Source organism: Lissotriton helveticus, chromosome 11, assembly GCF_964261635.1.
Source record: "Lissotriton helveticus chromosome 11, aLisHel1.1, whole genome shotgun sequence".
NCBI lineage: Eukaryota > Metazoa > Chordata > Amphibia > Caudata > Salamandridae > Lissotriton > Lissotriton helveticus.
Window position 1 is genome coordinate 348,728,858 of NC_136072.1, and position 17,643 is coordinate 348,746,500.

The window sequence follows — 17,643 nt, forward strand, 5'->3', positions numbered from 1 at the left end:
AGGAAGTCTTCTGGCATACTGCATCATGTTACCAATTTATGTGGTAAGTAAAACTCCCAATCATTCTTTTAGTCATTAAAAAGATGTTAATAGCATCAAAATGTCCTCCCTACTTTATAGTAGGAGCCCGTGCCTGAATATAATTTCTGTCAAGATGGAAGTAATATGGATCAGATTATGTTGGTCATGATAGTTAATAAAAGACTGACTGACTCAAACTCTCCCAAAACCTGCTTTAGATCCTGGTGCTAGCAATGTTCCATTCGAGGAAATTGATGCCTTTGAGGCTGAAATGCACCATCTCACTTATGAAAAATAGTGTTACATTCTCACAGAATGAAGCTCATCTAACCTCTTCTCCTGCACTCTGTATGTTGGTCTCTGATACTCAAGATGGATTATTGTTAATGATAATCTGTCTTTGTACCTCCATCCCACTTTTAAAAAGGACACAGTGCTTTGACTGGTTCAGAATCCTTTACCATTCCCCCTCCTACGTGGCTAGCAGTCATGAATACAGATAGTAAGCTACTGCATAACGTCTGAAATCTCATCCTCCTGTGTGGTCAGCTTCCACAAGGACAATTGGTCCAGGGGTCTCTGGCATCACAAAGATAAAGCAAGAAGTTGTCTGACATGACGTGCCATTCTGTTGCCTAGCAGTCTGACATCATAAAGCTAAAGCAAGATGCTTTCTTTCTAGAGGGCCACTCTGTTGCGTAGCAGCTGACATCATGAAGGTAAAGGAAGATGTTGTCTGACACGAGAGCCACTCTGTTGCCTAACAAGGAGTAGGATACATTTATCTTGGTAATGATATGAGTTGCAGGGTAGACAGGATGCCCAACGAAAAGATGAGATGGCAAGAAGAAAGAAATTAGGACTTTATTTAGACTTGCACATTAGTATGAACCGAAGTTTGAGCATAAGAGTCTCAACTTCACCGTTGCTTAACTGGTAGGACTTGGCTAATGAGAAGTTGGAAATGATGCTATTCATAGTTTCTATTATTCCCGTTAACTGTAAAATAACCCTTCCTCTCTCAATTTATCAGCTGGTTTAATTGCTATTGGTGTACCATATCCTAAAACAAAGGAAGGGAGAAGGGTGCACTGCCACTTGGCTGTCAAAAAGATATATATCCCAATGTACGTGCTACAATTGTTTAGAGAGTGTTAGCAGACAAGGCAAGGGAATACAGTGAAGTATGGGAGGTTATAAACACAAATTGAGATTTAATTTTTTTATTGAGCTGTTTATTTTCACAATAAAACAGACTCCATATCATTGATTTGGTTACCCTTTATAAAAATCAACACTTTTTTTATTGCTTATACTAAATGTACTAACAGTGGACTTTTCCATCTGCAGATTATACTGAATGTCCAGCAGTGGCAGTGTTTCACAGCAGAGTTTCTCTGAATTGCAGAGACTGAAGAAAAAAAAGAAAAAGGAAGTCTTCTGGCATACTGCATCATGTTACCAATTTATGTGGTAAGTAAAACTCCCAATCATTCTTTTAGTCATTAAAAAGATGTTAATAGCATCAAAATGTCCTCACTACTTTATAGTGGGAGCCCGTGCCTGAATATAATTTCTGTCAAGATGGAAGTAATATGGATCAGATTATGTTGGTCATGATAGTTAATAAAAGACTGACTGACTCAAACTCTCCCAAAACCTGCTTTAGATCCTGGTGCTAGCAATGTTCCATTCGAGGAAATTGATGCCTTTGAGGCTGAAATGCACCATCTCACTTATGAAAAATAGTGTTACATTCTCACAGAATGAAGCTCATCTAACCTCTTCTCCTGCACTCTGTATGTTGGTCGCTGATACTCAAGATGGATTATTGTTAAGGATAATCTGTCTTTGTACCTCCATCCCACTTTTGAAAAGGACACAGTGCTTTGACTGGTTCAGAAACCTTTACCATTCCCCCTCCTACGTGGCTAGCAGTCATGAATACAGATAGTAAGCTACTGCATAACGTCTGAAATCTCATCCTCCTGTGTGGTCAGCTTCCACAAGGACAATTGGTCCAGGGGTCTCTGGCATCACAAAGATAAAGCAAGAAGTTTTCTGACATGACGTGCCATTCTGTTGCCTAGCAGCCTGACATCATAAAGCTAAAGCAAGATGCTTTCTTTCTAGAGGGCCACTCTGTTGCGTAGCAGCTGACATCATGAAGGTAAAGGAAGATGTTGTCTGACACGAGAGCCACTCTGTTGCCTAACAAGGAGTAGGATACATTTATCTTGGTAATGATATGAGTTGCAGGGTAGACAGGATGCCCAACGAAAAGATGAGATGGCAAGAAGAAAGAAATTAGGACTTTATTTAGACTTGCACATTAGTATGAACCGAAGTTTGAGCATAAGAGTCTCAACTTCACTGTTGCTGAACTGGTAGGACTTGGCTAATGAGAAGTTGGAAATGATGCTATTCATAGTTTCTATTATTCCCGTTAACTGTAAAATAACCATTCCTCTCTCAATTTATCAGCTGGTTTAATTCCTATTGGTGTACCATATCCTAAAACAAAGGAAGGGAGAAGGGTGCACTGCCACTTGGCTGTCAAAAAGATATATATCCCAATGTACGTGCTACAATTGTTTAGAGAGTGTTAGCAGACAAGGCAAGGGAATACAGTGAAGTATGGGAGGTTATAAACACAAATTCAGATTTAATTTTTTTATTGAGCTGTTTATTTTCACAATAAAACAGACTCCATATCATTGATTTGGTTACCCTTTATAAAAATCAACACTTTTTTTATTGCTTATACTAAATGTACTAACAGTGGACTTTTCCATCTGCAGATTATACTGAATGTCCAGCAGTGGCAGTGTTTCACAGCAGAGTTTCTCTGAATTGCAGAGACTGAAGAAAAAAAAGAAAAAGGAAGTCTTCTGGCATACTGCATCATGTTACCAATTTATGTGGTAAGTAAAACTCCCAATCATTCTTTTAGTCATTAAAAAGATGTTAATAGCATCAAAATGTCCTCCCTACTTTATAGTGGGAGCCCGTGCCTGAATATAATTTCTGTCAAGATGGAAGTAATATGGATCAGATTATGTTGGTCATGATAGTTAATAAAAGACTGACTGACTCAAACTCTCCCAAAACCTGCTTTAGATCCTGGTGCTAGCAATGTTCCATTCGAGGAAATTGATGCCTTTGAGGCTGAAATGCACCATCTCACTTATGAAAAATAGTGTTACATTCTCACAGAATGAAGCTCATCTAACCTCTTCTCCTGCACTCTGTATGTTGGTCTCTGATACTCAAGATGGATTATTGTTAATGATAATCTGTCTTTGTACCTCCATCCCACTTTTAAAAAGGACACAGTGCTTTGACTGGTTCAGAATCCTTTACCATTCCCCCTCCTACGTGGCTAGCAGTCATGAATACAGATAGTAAGCTACTGCATAACGTCTGAAATCTCATCCTCCTGTGTGGTCAGCTTCCACAAGGACAATTGGTCCAGGGGTCTCTGGCATCACAAAGATAAAGCAAGAAGTTTTCTGACATGACGTGCCATTCTGTTGCCTAGCAGCCTGACATCATAAAGCTAAAGCAAGATGCTTTCTTTCTAGAGGGCCACACTGTTGCGTAGCAGCTGACATCATGAAGGTAAAGGAAGATGTTGTCTGACACGAGAGCCACTCTGTTGCCTAACAAGGAGTAGGATACATTTATCTTGGTAATGATATGAGTTGCAGGGTAGACAGGATGCCCAACGAAAAGATGAGATGGCAAGAAGAAAGAAATTAGGACTTTATTTAGACTTGCACATTAGTATGAACCGAAGTTTGAGCATAAGAGTCTCAACTTCACTGTTGCTGAACTGGTAGGACTTGGCTAATGAGAAGTTGGAAATGATGCTATTCATAGTTTCTATTATTCCCGTTAACTGTAAAATAACCATTCCTCTCTCAATTTATCAGCTGGTTTAATTCCTATTGGTGTACCATATCCTAAAACAAAGGAAGGGAGCAGGGTGCACTGCCACTTGGCTGGCAAAAAGATATATATCCCAATGTACGTGCTACAATTGTTTAGAGAGTGTTAGCAGACAAGGCAAGGGAATCCAGTGAAGTATGGGAGGTTATAAACACAAATTGCAATAAAACAGACTCCATATCATTGATTTGGTTACCCTTTATAAAAATCAACACTTTTTTTATTGCTTATACTAAATGTACTAACAGTGGACTTTTCCATCTGCAGATTATACTGAATGTCCAGCAGTGGCAGTGTTTCACAGCAGAGTTTTTCTGAATTGCAGAGACTGAAGAAAAAAAAAGAAAAAGGAAGTCTTCTGGCATACTGCATCATGTTACCAATTTATGTGGTAAGTAAAACTCCCAATCATTCTTTTAGTCATTAAAAAGATGTTAATAGCATCGAAATGTCCTCACTACTTTATAGTGGGAGCCCGTGCCTGAATATAATTTCTGTCAAGATGGAAGTAATATGGATCAGATTATGTTGATCATGATAGTTAATAAAAGACTGACTGACTCAAACTCTCCCAAAACCTGCTTTAGATCCTGGTGCTAGCAATGTTCCATTTGAGGAAATTGATGCCTTTGAGGCTGAAATGCACCATCTCACTTATGAAAAATAGAGTTACATTCTCACAGAATGAAGCTCATCTAACCTCTTCTCCTGCACTCTGTATGTTGGTCGCTGATACTCAAGATGGATTATTGTTAAGGATAATCTGTCTTTGTACCTCCATCCCACTTTTGAAAAGGACACAGTGCTTTGACTGGTTCAGAATCCTTTACCATTTCCCCCTCCTACGTGGCTAGCAGTCATGAATACAGATAGTAAGCTACTGCATAACGTCTGAAATCTCATCCTCCTGTGTGGTCAGCTTCCACAAGGACAATTGGTCCAGGGGTCTCTGGCATCACAAAGATAAAGCAAGAAGTTTTCTGACATGACGTGCCATTCTGTTGCCTAGCAGCCTGACATCATAAAGCTAAAGCAAGATGCTTTCTTTCTAGAGGGCCACTCTGTTGCGTAGCAGCTGACATCATGAAGGTAAAGGAAGATGTTGTCTGACACGAGAGCCACTCTGTTGCCTAACAAGGAGTAGGATACATTTATCTTGGTAATGATATGAGTTGCAGGGTAGACAGGATGCCCAACGAAAAGATGAGATGGCAAGAAGAAAGAAATTAGGACTTTATTTAGACTTGCACATTAGTATGAACCGAAGTTTGAGCATAAGAGTCTCAACTTCACTGTTGCTTAACTGGTAGGACTTGGCTAATGAGAAGTTGGAAATGATGCTATTCATAGTTTCTATTATTCCCGTTAACTGTAAAATAACCCTTCCTCTCTCAATTTATCAGCTGGTTTAATTGCTATTGGTGTACCATATCCTAAAACAAAGGAAGGGAGAAGGGTGCACTGCCACTTGGCTGGCAAAAAGATATATATCCCAATGTACGTGCTACAATTGTTTAGAGAGTGTTAGCAGACGAGGCAAGGGAATACAGTGAAGTATGGGAGGTTATAAACACAAATTCAGATTTAATTTTTGTATTGAGCTCTTTATTTTCACAATAAAACAGACTCCATATCATTGATTTGGTTACCCTTTATAAAAATCAACACTTTTTTTATTGGTTATACTAAATGTACTAACAGTGGACTTTTCCATTTGCAGATTATACTGAATGTCCAGCAGTGGCAGTGTTTCACAGCAGAGTTTTTCTGAATTGCAGAGACTGAAGAAAAAAAAGAAAAAGGAAGTCTTCTGGCATACTGCATCATGTTACCAATTTATGTGGTAAGTAAAACTCCCAATCATTCTTTTAGTCATTAAAAAGATGTTAATAGCATCGAAATGTCCTCACTACTTTATAGTGGGAGCCCGTGCCTGAATATAATTTCTGTCAAGATGGAAGTAATATGGATCAGATTATGTTGGTCATGATAGTTAATAAAAGACTGACTGACTCAAACTCTCCCAAAACCTGCTTTAGATCCTGGTGCTAGCAATGTTCCATTTGAGGAAATTGATGCCTTTGAGGCTGAAATGCACCATCTCACTTATGAAAAATAGAGTTACATTCTCACAGAATGAAGCTAATCTAACCTCTTCTCCTGCACTCTGTATGTTGGTCGCTGATACTCAAGATGGATTATTGTTAAGGATAATCTGTCTTTGTACCTCCATCCCACTTTTGAAAAGGACACAGTGCTTTGACTGGTTCAGAATCCTTTACCATTCCCCCTCCTACGTGGCTAGCAGTCATGAATACAGATAGTAAGCTACTGCATAACGTCTGAAATCTCATCCTCCTGTGTGGTCAGCTTCCACAAGGACAATTGGTCCAGGGGTCTCTGGCATCACAAAGATAAAGCAAGAAGTTTTCTGACATGACGTGCCATTCTGTTGCCTAGCAGCCTGACATCATAAAGCTAAAGCAAGATGCTTTCTTTCTAGAGGGCCACTCTGTTGCGTAGCAGCTGACATCATGAAGGTAAAGGAAGATGTTGTCTGACACGAGAGCCACTCTGTTGCCTAACAAGGAGTAGGATACATTTATCTTGGTAATGATATGAGTTGCAGGGTAGACAGGATGCCCAACGAAAAGATGAGATGGCAAGAAGAAAGAAATTAGGACTTTATTTAGACTTGCACATTAGTATGAACCGAAGTTTGAGCATAAGAGTCTCAACTTCACTGTTGCTGAACTGGTAGGACTTGGCTAATGAGAAGTTGGAAATGATGCTATTCATAGTTTCTATTATTCCCGTTAACTGTAAAATAACCATTCCTCTCTCAATTTATCAGCTGGTTTAATTCCTATTGGTGTACCATATCCTAAAACAAAGGAAGGGAGAAGGGTGCACTGCCACTTGGCTGTCAAAAAGATATATATCCCAATGTACGTGCTACAATTGTTTAGAGAGTGTTAGCAGACAAGGCAAGGGAATACAGTGAAGTATGGGAGGTTATAAACACAAATTCAGATTTAATTTTTTTATTGAGCTGTTTATTTTCACAATAAAACAGACTCCATATCATTGATTTGGTTACCCTTTATAAAAATCAACACTTTTTTTATTGCTTATACTAAATGTACTAACAGTGGACTTTTCCATCTGCAGATTATACTGAATGTCCAGCAGTGGCAGTGTTTCACAGCAGAGTTTCTCTGAATTGCAGAGACTGAAGAAAAAAAAGAAAAAGGAAGTCTTCTGGCATACTGCATCATGTTACCAATTTATGTGGTAAGTAAAACTCCCAATCATTCTTTTAGTCATTAAAAAGATGTTAATAGCATCAAAATGTCCTCACTACTTTATAGTGAGAGCCCGTGCCTGAATATAATTTCTGTCAAGATGGAAGTAATATGGATCAGATTATGTTGGTCATGATAGTTAATAAAAGACTGACTGACTCAAACTCTCCCAAAACCTGCTTTAGATCCTGGTGCTAGCAATGTTCCATTCGAGGAAATTGATGCCTTTGAGGCTGAAATGCACCATCTCACTTATGAAAAATAGTGTTACATTCTCACAGAATGAAGCTCATCTAACCTCTTCTCCTGCACTCTGTATGTTGGTCTCTGATACTCAAGATGGATTATTGTTAATGATAATCTGTCTTTGTACCTCCATCCCACTTTTAAAAAGGACACAGTGCTTTGACTGGTTCAGAATCCTTTACCATTCCCCCTCCTACGTGGCTAGCAGTCATGAATACAGATAGTAAGCTACTGCATAACGTCTGAAATCTCATCCTCCTGTGTGGTCAGCTTCCACAAGGACAATTGGTCCAGGGGTCTCTGGCATCACAAAGATAAAGCAAGAAGTTGTCTGACATGACGTGCCATTCTGTTGCCTAGCAGTCTGACATCATAAAGCTAAAGCAAGATGCTTTCTTTCTAGAGGGCCACTCTGTTGCGTAGCAGCTGACATCATGAAGGTAAAGGAAGATGTTGTCTGACACGAGAGCCACTCTGTTGCCTAACAAGGAGTAGGATACATTTATCTTGGTAATGATATGAGTTGCAGGGTAGACAGGATGCCCAACGAAAAGATGAGATGGCAAGAAGAAAGAAATTAGGACTTTATTTAGACTTGCACATTAGTATGAACCGAAGTTTGAGCATAAGAGTCTCAACTTCACTGTTGCTTAACTGGTAGGACTTGGCTAATGAGAAGTTGGAAATGATGCTATTCATAGTTTCTATTATTCCCGTTAACTGTAAAATAACCCTTCCTCTCTCAATTTATCAGCTGGTTTAATTGCTATTGGTGTACCATATCCTAAAACAAAGGAAGGGAGAAGGGTGCACTGCCACTTGGCTGGCAAAAAGATATATATCCCAATGTACGTGCTACAATTGTTTAGAGAGTGTTAGCAGACGAGGCAAGGGAATACAGTGAAGTATGGGAGGTTATAAACACAAATTCAGATTTAATTTTTGTATTGAGCTCTTTATTTTCACAATAAAACAGACTCCATATCATTGATTTGGTTACCCTTTATAAAAATCAACACTTTTTTTATTGGTTATACTAAATGTACTAACAGTGGACTTTTCCATTTGCAGATTATACTGAATGTCCAGCAGTGGCAGTGTTTCACAGCAGAGTTTTTCTGAATTGCAGAGACTGAAGAAAAAAAAGAAAAAGGAAGTCTTCTGGCATACTGCATCATGTTACCAATTTATGTGGTAAGTAAAACTCCCAATCATTCTTTTAGTCATTAAAAAGATGTTAATAGCATCGAAATGTCCTCACTACTTTATAGTGGGAGCCCGTGCCTGAATATAATTTCTGTCAAGATGGAAGTAATATGGATCAGATTATGTTGGTCATGATAGTTAATAAAAGACTGACTGACTCAAACTCTCCCAAAACCTGCTTTAGATCCTGGTGCTAGCAATGTTCCATTTGAGGAAATTGATGCCTTTGAGGCTGAAATGCACCATCTCACTTATGAAAAATAGAGTTACATTCTCACAGAATGAAGCTAATCTAACCTCTTCTCCTGCACTCTGTATGTTGGTCGCTGATACTCAAGATGGATTATTGTTAAGGATAATCTGTCTTTGTACCTCCATCCCACTTTTGAAAAGGACACAGTGCTTTGACTGGTTCAGAATCCTTTACCATTCCCCCTCCTACGTGGCTAGCAGTCATGAATACAGATAGTAAGCTACTGCATAACGTCTGAAATCTCATCCTCCTGTGTGGTCAGCTTCCACAAGGACAATTGGTCCAGGGGTCTCTGGCATCACAAAGATAAAGCAAGAAGTTTTCTGACATGACGTGCCATTCTGTTGCCTAGCAGCCTGACATCATAAAGCTAAAGCAAGATGCTTTCTTTCTAGAGGGCCACTCTGTTGCGTAGCAGCTGACATCATGAAGGTAAAGGAAGATGTTGTCTGACACGAGAGCCACTCTGTTGCCTAACAAGGAGTAGGATACATTTATCTTGGTAATGATATGAGTTGCAGGGTAGACAGGATGCCCAACGAAAAGATGAGATGGCAAGAAGAAAGAAATTAGGACTTTATTTAGACTTGCACATTAGTATGAACCGAAGTTTGAGCATAAGAGTCTCAACTTCACTGTTGCTGAACTGGTAGGACTTGGCTAATGAGAAGTTGGAAATGATGCTATTCATAGTTTCTATTATTCCCGTTAACTGTAAAATAACCCTTCCTCTCTCAATTTATCAGCTGGTTTAATTCCTATTGGTGTACCATATCCTAAAACAAAGGAAGGGAGAAGGGTGCACTGCCACTTGGCTGTCAAAAAGATATATATCCCAATGTACGTGCTACAATTGTTTAGAGAGTGTTAGCAGACAAGGCAAGGGAATACAGTGAAGTATGGGAGGTTATAAACACAAATTCAGATTTAATTTTTTTATTGAGCTGTTTATTTTCACAATAAAACAGACTCCATATCATTGATTTGGTTACCCTTTATAAAAATCAACACTTTTTTTATTGCTTATACTAAATGTACTAACAGTGGACTTTTCCATCTGCAGATTATACTGAATGTCCAGCAGTGGCAGTGTTTCACAGCAGAGTTTCTCTGAATTGCAGAGACTGAAGAAAAAAAAGAAAAAGGAAGTCTTCTGGCATACTGCATCATGTTACCAATTTATGTGGTAAGTAAAACTCCCAATCATTCTTTTAGTCATTAAAAAGATGTTAATAGCATCAAAATGTCCTCACTACTTTATAGTGAGAGCCCGTGCCTGACTATAATTTCTGTCAAGATGGAAGTAATATGGATCAGATTATGTTGGTCATGATAGTTAATAAAAGACTGACTGACTCAAACTCTCCCAAAACCTGCTTTAGATCCTGGTGCTAGCAATGTTCCATTCGAGGAAATTGATGCCTTTGAGGCTGAAATGCACCATCTCACTTATGAAAAATAGTGTTACATTCTCACAGAATGAAGCTCATCTAACCTCTTCTCCTGCACTCTGTATGTTGGTCTCTGATACTCAAGATGGATTATTGTTAATGATAATCTGTCTTTGTACCTCCATCCCACTTTTAAAAAGGACACAGTGCTTTGACTGGTTCAGAATCCTTTACCATTCCCCCTCCTACGTGGCTAGCAGTCATGAATACAGATAGTAAGCTACTGCATAACGTCTGAAATCTCATCCTCCTGTGTGGTCAGCTTCCACAAGGACAATTGGTCCAGGGGTCTCTGGCATCACAAAGATAAAGCAAGAAGTTGTCTGACATGACGTGCCATTCTGTTGCCTAGCAGTCTGACATCATAAAGCTAAAGCAAGATGCTTTCTTTCTAGAGGGCCACTCTGTTGCGTAGCAGCTGACATCATGAAGGTAAAGGAAGATGTTGTCTGACACGAGAGCCACTCTGTTGCCTAACAAGGAGTAGGATACATTTATCTTGGTAATGATATGAGTTGCAGGGTAGACAGGATGCCCAACGAAAAGATGAGATGGCAAGAAGAAAGAAATTAGGACTTTATTTAGACTTGCACATTAGTATGAACCGAAGTTTGAGCATAAGAGTCTCAACTTCACCGTTGCTTAACTGGTAGGACTTGGCTAATGAGAAGTTGGAAATGATGCTATTCATAGTTTCTATTATTCCCGTTAACTGTAAAATAACCCTTCCTCTCTCAATTTATCAGCTGGTTTAATTGCTATTGGTGTACCATATCCTAAAACAAAGGAAGGGAGAAGGGTGCACTGCCACTTGGCTGTCAAAAAGATATATATCCCAATGTACGTGCTACAATTGTTTAGAGAGTGTTAGCAGACAAGGCAAGGGAATACAGTGAAGTATGGGAGGTTATAAACACAAATTGAGATTTAATTTTTTTATTGAGCTGTTTATTTTCACAATAAAACAGACTCCATATCATTGATTTGGTTACCCTTTATAAAAATCAACACTTTTTTTATTGCTTATACTAAATGTACTAACAGTGGACTTTTCCATCTGCAGATTATACTGAATGTCCAGCAGTGGCAGTGTTTCACAGCAGAGTTTCTCTGAATTGCAGAGACTGAAGAAAAAAAAGAAAAAGGAAGTCTTCTGGCATACTGCATCATGTTACCAATTTATGTGGTAAGTAAAACTCCCAATCATTCTTTTAGTCATTAAAAAGATGTTAATAGCATCAAAATGTCCTCACTACTTTATAGTGGGAGCCCGTGCCTGAATATAATTTCTGTCAAGATGGAAGTAATATGGATCAGATTATGTTGGTCATGATAGTTAATAAAAGACTGACTGACTCAAACTCTCCCAAAACCTGCTTTAGATCCTGGTGCTAGCAATGTTCCATTCGAGGAAATTGATGCCTTTGAGGCTGAAATGCACCATCTCACTTATGAAAAATAGTGTTACATTCTCACAGAATGAAGCTCATCTAACCTCTTCTCCTGCACTCTGTATGTTGGTCGCTGATACTCAAGATGGATTATTGTTAAGGATAATCTGTCTTTGTACCTCCATCCCACTTTTGAAAAGGACACAGTGCTTTGACTGGTTCAGAATCCTTTACCATTCCCCCTCCTACGTGGCTAGCAGTCATGAATACAGATAGTAAGCTACTGCATAACGTCTGAAATCTCATCCTCCTGTGTGGTCAGCTTCCACAAGGACAATTGGTCCAGGGGTCTCTGGCATCACAAAGATAAAGCAAGAAGTTTTCTGACATGACGTGCCATTCTGTTGCCTAGCAGCCTGACATCATAAAGCTAAAGCAAGATGCTTTCTTTCTAGAGGGCCACTCTGTTGCGTAGCAGCTGACATCATGAAGGTAAAGGAAGATGTTGTCTGACACGAGAGCCACTCTGTTGCCTAACAAGGAGTAGGATACATTTATCTTGGTAATGATATGAGTTGCAGGGTAGACAGGATGCCCAACGAAAAGATGAGATGGCAAGAAGAAAGAAATTAGGACTTTATTTAGACTTGCACATTAGTATGAACCGATGTTTGAGCATAAGAGTCTCAACTTCACTGTTGCTGAACTGGTAGGACTTGGCTAATGAGAAGTTGGAAATGATGCTATTCATAGTTTCTATTATTCCCGTTAACTGTAAAATAACCATTCCTCTCTCAATTTATCAGCTGGTTTAATTCCTATTGGTGTACCATATCCTAAAACAAAGGAAGGGAGACGGGTGCACTGCCACTTGGCTGTCAAAAAGATATATATCCCCATGTACGTGCTACAATTGTTTAGAGAGTGTTAGCAGACAAGGCAAGGGAATACAGTGAAGTATGGGAGGTTATAAACACAAATTCAGATTTAATTTTTTTATTGAGCTGTTTATTTTCACAATAAAACAGACTCCATATCATTGATTTGGTTACCCTTTATAAAAATCAACACTTTTTTTATTGCTTATACTAAATGTACTAACAGTGGACTTTTCCATCTGCAGATTATACTGAATGTCCAGCAGTGGCAGTGTTTCACAGCAGAGTTTCTCTGAATTGCAGAGACTGAAGAAAAAAAAGAAAAAGGAAGTCTTCTGGCATACTGCATCATGTTACCAATTTATGTGGTAAGTAAAACTCCCAATCATTCTTTTAGTCATTAAAAAGATGTTAATAGCATCAAAATGTCCTCCCTACTTTATAGTGGGAGCCCGTGCCTGAATATAATTTCTGTCAAGATGGAAGTAATATGGATCAGATTATGTTGGTCATGATAGTTAATAAAAGACTGACTGACTCAAACTCTCCCAAAACCTGCTTTAGATCATGGTGCTAGCAATGTTCCATTCGAGGAAATTGATGCCTTTGAGGCTGAAATGCACCATCTCACTTATGAAAAATAGTGTTACATTCTCACAGAATGAAGCTCATCTAACCTCTTCTCCTGCACTCTGTATGTTGGTCTCTGATACTCAAGATGGATTATTGTTAATGATAATCTGTCTTTGTACCTCCATCCCACTTTTAAAAAGGACACAGTGCTTTGACTGGTTCAGAATCCTTTACCATTCCCCCTCCTACGTGGCTAGCAGTCATGAATACAGATAGTAAGCTACTGCATAACGTCTGAAATCTCATCCTCCTGTGTGGTCAGCTTCCACAAGGACAATTGGTCCAGGGGTCTCTGGCATCACAAAGATAAAGCAAGAAGTTGTCTGACATGACGTGCCATTCTGTTGCCTAGCAGTCTGACATCATAAAGCTAAAGCAAGATGCTTTCTTTCTAGAGGGCCACTCTGTTGCGTAGCAGCTGACATCATGAAGGTAAAGGAAGATGTTGTCTGACACGAGAGCCACTCTGTTGCCTAACAAGGAGTAGGATACATTTATCTTGGTAATGATATGAGTTGCAGGGTAGACAGGATGCCCAACGAAAAGATGAGATGGCAAGAAGAAAGAAATTAGGACTTTATTTAGACTAGCACATTAGTATGAACCGAAGTTTGAGCATAAGAGTCTCAACTTCACCGTTGCTTAACTGGTAGGACTTGGCTAATGAGAAGTTGGAAATGATGCTATTCATAGTTTCTATTATTCCCGTTAACTGTAAAATAACCCTTCCTCTCTCAATTTATCAGCTGGTTTAATTGCTATTGGTGTACCATATCCTAAAACAAAGGAAGGGAGAAGGGTGCACTGCCACTTGGCTGTCAAAAAGATATATATCCCAATGTACATGCTACAATTGTTTAGAGAGTGTTAGCAGACAAGGCAAGGGAATACAGTGAAGTATGGGAGGTTATAAACACAAATTCAGATTTAATTTTTTTATTGAGCTGTTTATTTTCACAATAAAACAGACTCCATATCATTGATTTGGTTACCCTTTATAAAAATCAACACTTTTTTTATTGCTTATACTAAATGTACTAACAGTGGACTTTTCCATCTGCAGATTATACTGAATGTCCAGCAGTGGCAGTGTTTCACAGCAGAGTTTCTCTGAATTGCAGAGACTGAAGAAAAAAAAGAAAAAGGAAGTCTTCTGGCATACTGCATCATGTTACCAATTTATGTGGTAAGTAAAACTCCCAATCATTCTTTTAGTCATTAAAAAGATGTTAATAGCATCAAAATGTCCTCACTACTTTATAGTGGGAGCCCGTGCCTGAATATAATTTCTGTCAAGATGGAAGTAATATGGATCAGATTATGTTGGTCATGATAGTTAATAAAAGACTGACTGACTCAAACTCTCCCAAAACCTGCTTTAGATCCTGGTGCTAGCAATGTTCCATTCGAGGAAATTGATGCCTTTGAGGCTGAAATGCACCATCTCACTTATGAAAAATAGTGTTACATTCTCACAGAATGAAGCTCATCTAACCTCTTCTCCTGCACTCTGTATGTTGGTCGCTGATACTCAAGATGGATTATTGTTAAGGATAATCTGTCTTTGTACCTCCATCCCACTTTTGAAAAGGACACAGTGCTTTGACTGGTTCAGAATCCTTTACCATTCCCCCTCCTACGTGGCTAGCAGTCATGAATACAGATAGTAAGCTACTGCATAACGTCTGAAATCTCATCCTCCTGTGTGGTCAGCTTCCACAAGGACAATTGGTCCAGGGGTCTCTGGCATCACAAAGATAAAGCAAGAAGTTTTCTGACATGACGTGCCATTCTGTTGCCTAGCAGCCTGACATCATAAAGCTAAAGCAAGATGCTTTCTTTCTAGAGGGCCACTCTGTTGCGTAGCAGCTGACATCATGAAGGTAAAGGAAGATGTTGTCTGACACGAGAGCCACTCTGTTGCCTAACAAGGAGTAGGATACATTTATCTTGGTAATGATATGAGTTGCAGGGTAGACAGGATGCCCAACGAAAAGATGAGATGGCAAGAAGAAAGAAATTAGGACTTTATTTAGACTTGCACATTAGTATGAACCGATGTTTGAGCATAAGAGTCTCAACTTCACTGTTGCTGAACTGGTAGGACTTGGCTAATGAGAAGTTGGAAATGATGCTATTCATAGTTTCTATTATTCCCGTTAACTGTAAAATAACCATTCCTCTCTCAATTTATCAGCTGGTTTAATTCCTATTGGTGTACCATATCCTAAAACAAAGGAAGGGAGACGGGTGCACTGCCACTTGGCTGTCAAAAAGATATATATCCCAATGTACGTGCTACAATTGTTTAGAGAGTGTTAGCAGACAAGGCAAGGGAATACAGTGAAGTATGGGAGGTTATAAACACAAATTCAGATTTAATTTTTTTATTGAGCTGTTTATTTTCACAATAAAACAGACTCCATATCATTGATTTGGTTACCCTTTATAAAAATCAACACTTTTTTTATTGCTTATACTAAATGTACTAACAGTGGACTTTTCCATCTGCAGATTATACTGAATGTCCAGCAGTGGCAGTGTTTCACAGCAGAGTTTCTCTGAATTGCAGAGACTGAAGAAAAAAAAGAAAAAGGAAGTCTTCTGGCATACTGCATCATGTTACCAATTTATGTGGTAAGTAAAACTCCCAATCATTCTTTTAGTCATTAAAAAGATGTTAATAGCATCAAAATGTCCTCCCTACTTTATAGTGGGAGCCCGTGCCTGAATATAATTTCTGTCAAGATGGAAGTAATATGGATCAGATTATGTTGGTCATGATAGTTAATAAAAGACTGACTGACTCAAACTCTCCCAAAACCTGCTTTAGATCCTGGTGCTAGCAATGTTCCATTCGAGGAAATTGATGCCTTTGAGGCTGAAATGCACCATCTCACTTATGAAAAATAGTGTTACATTCTCACAGAATGAAGCTCATCTAACCTCTTCTCCTGCACTCTGTATGTTGGTCTCTGATACTCAAGATGGATTATTGTTAATGATAATCTGTCTTTGTACCTCCATCCCATTTTTAAAAAGGACACAGTGCTTTGACTGGTTCAGAATCCTTTACCATTCCCCCTCCTACGTGGCTAGCAGTCATGAATACAGATAGTAAGCTACTGCATAACGTCTGAAATCTCATCCTCCTGTGTGGTCAGCTTCCACAAGGACAATTGGTCCAGGGGTCTCTGGCATCACAAAGATAAAGCAAGAAGTTGTCTGACATGACGTGCCATTCTGTTGCCTAGCAGCCTGACATCATAAAGCTAAAGCAAGATGCTTTCTTTCTAGAGGGCCACTCTGTTGCGTAGCAGCTGACATCATGAAGGTAAAGGAAGATGTTGTCTGACACGAGAGCCACTCTGTTGCCTAACAAGGAGTAGGATACATTTATCTTGGTAATGATATGAGTTGCAGGGTAGACAGGATGCCCAACGAAAAGATGAGATGGCAAGAAGAAAGAAATTAGGACTTTATTTAGACTTGCACATTAGTATGAACCGAAGTTTGAGCATAAGAGTCTCAACTTCACTGTTGCTGAACTGGTAGGACTTGGCTAATGAGAAGTTGGAAATGATGCTATTCATAGTTTCTATTATTCCCGTTAACTGTAAAATAACCATTCCTCTCTCAATTTATCAGCTGGTTTAATTCCTATTGGTGTACCATATCCTAAAACAAAGGAAGGGAGAAGGGTGCACTGCCACTTGGCTGTCAAAAAGATATATATCCCAATGTACGTGCTACAATTGTTTAGAGAGTGTTAGCAGACAAGGCAAGGGAATACAGTGAAGTATGGGAGGTTATAAACACAAATTCAGATTTAATTTTTTTATTGAGCTGTTTATTTTCACAATAAAACAGACTCCATATCATTGATTTGGTTACCCTTTATAAAAATCAACACTTTTTTTATTGCTTATACTAAATGTACTAACAGTGGACTTTTCCATCTGCAGATTATACTGAATGTCCAGCAGTGGCAGTGTTTCACAGCAGAGTTTCTCTGAATTGCAGAGACTGAAGAAAAAAAAGAAAAAGGAAGTCTTCTGGCATACTGCATCATGTTACCAATTTATGTGGTAAGTAAAACTCCCAATCATTCTTTTAGTCATTAAAAAGATGTTAATAGCATCAAAATGTCCTCACTACTTTATAGTGAGAGCCCGTGCCTGAATATAATTTCTGTCAAGATGGAAGTAATATGGATCAGATTATGTTGGTCATGATAGTTAATAAAAGACTGACTGACTCAAACTCTCCCAAAACCTGCTTTAGATCCTGGTGCTAGCAATGTTCCAT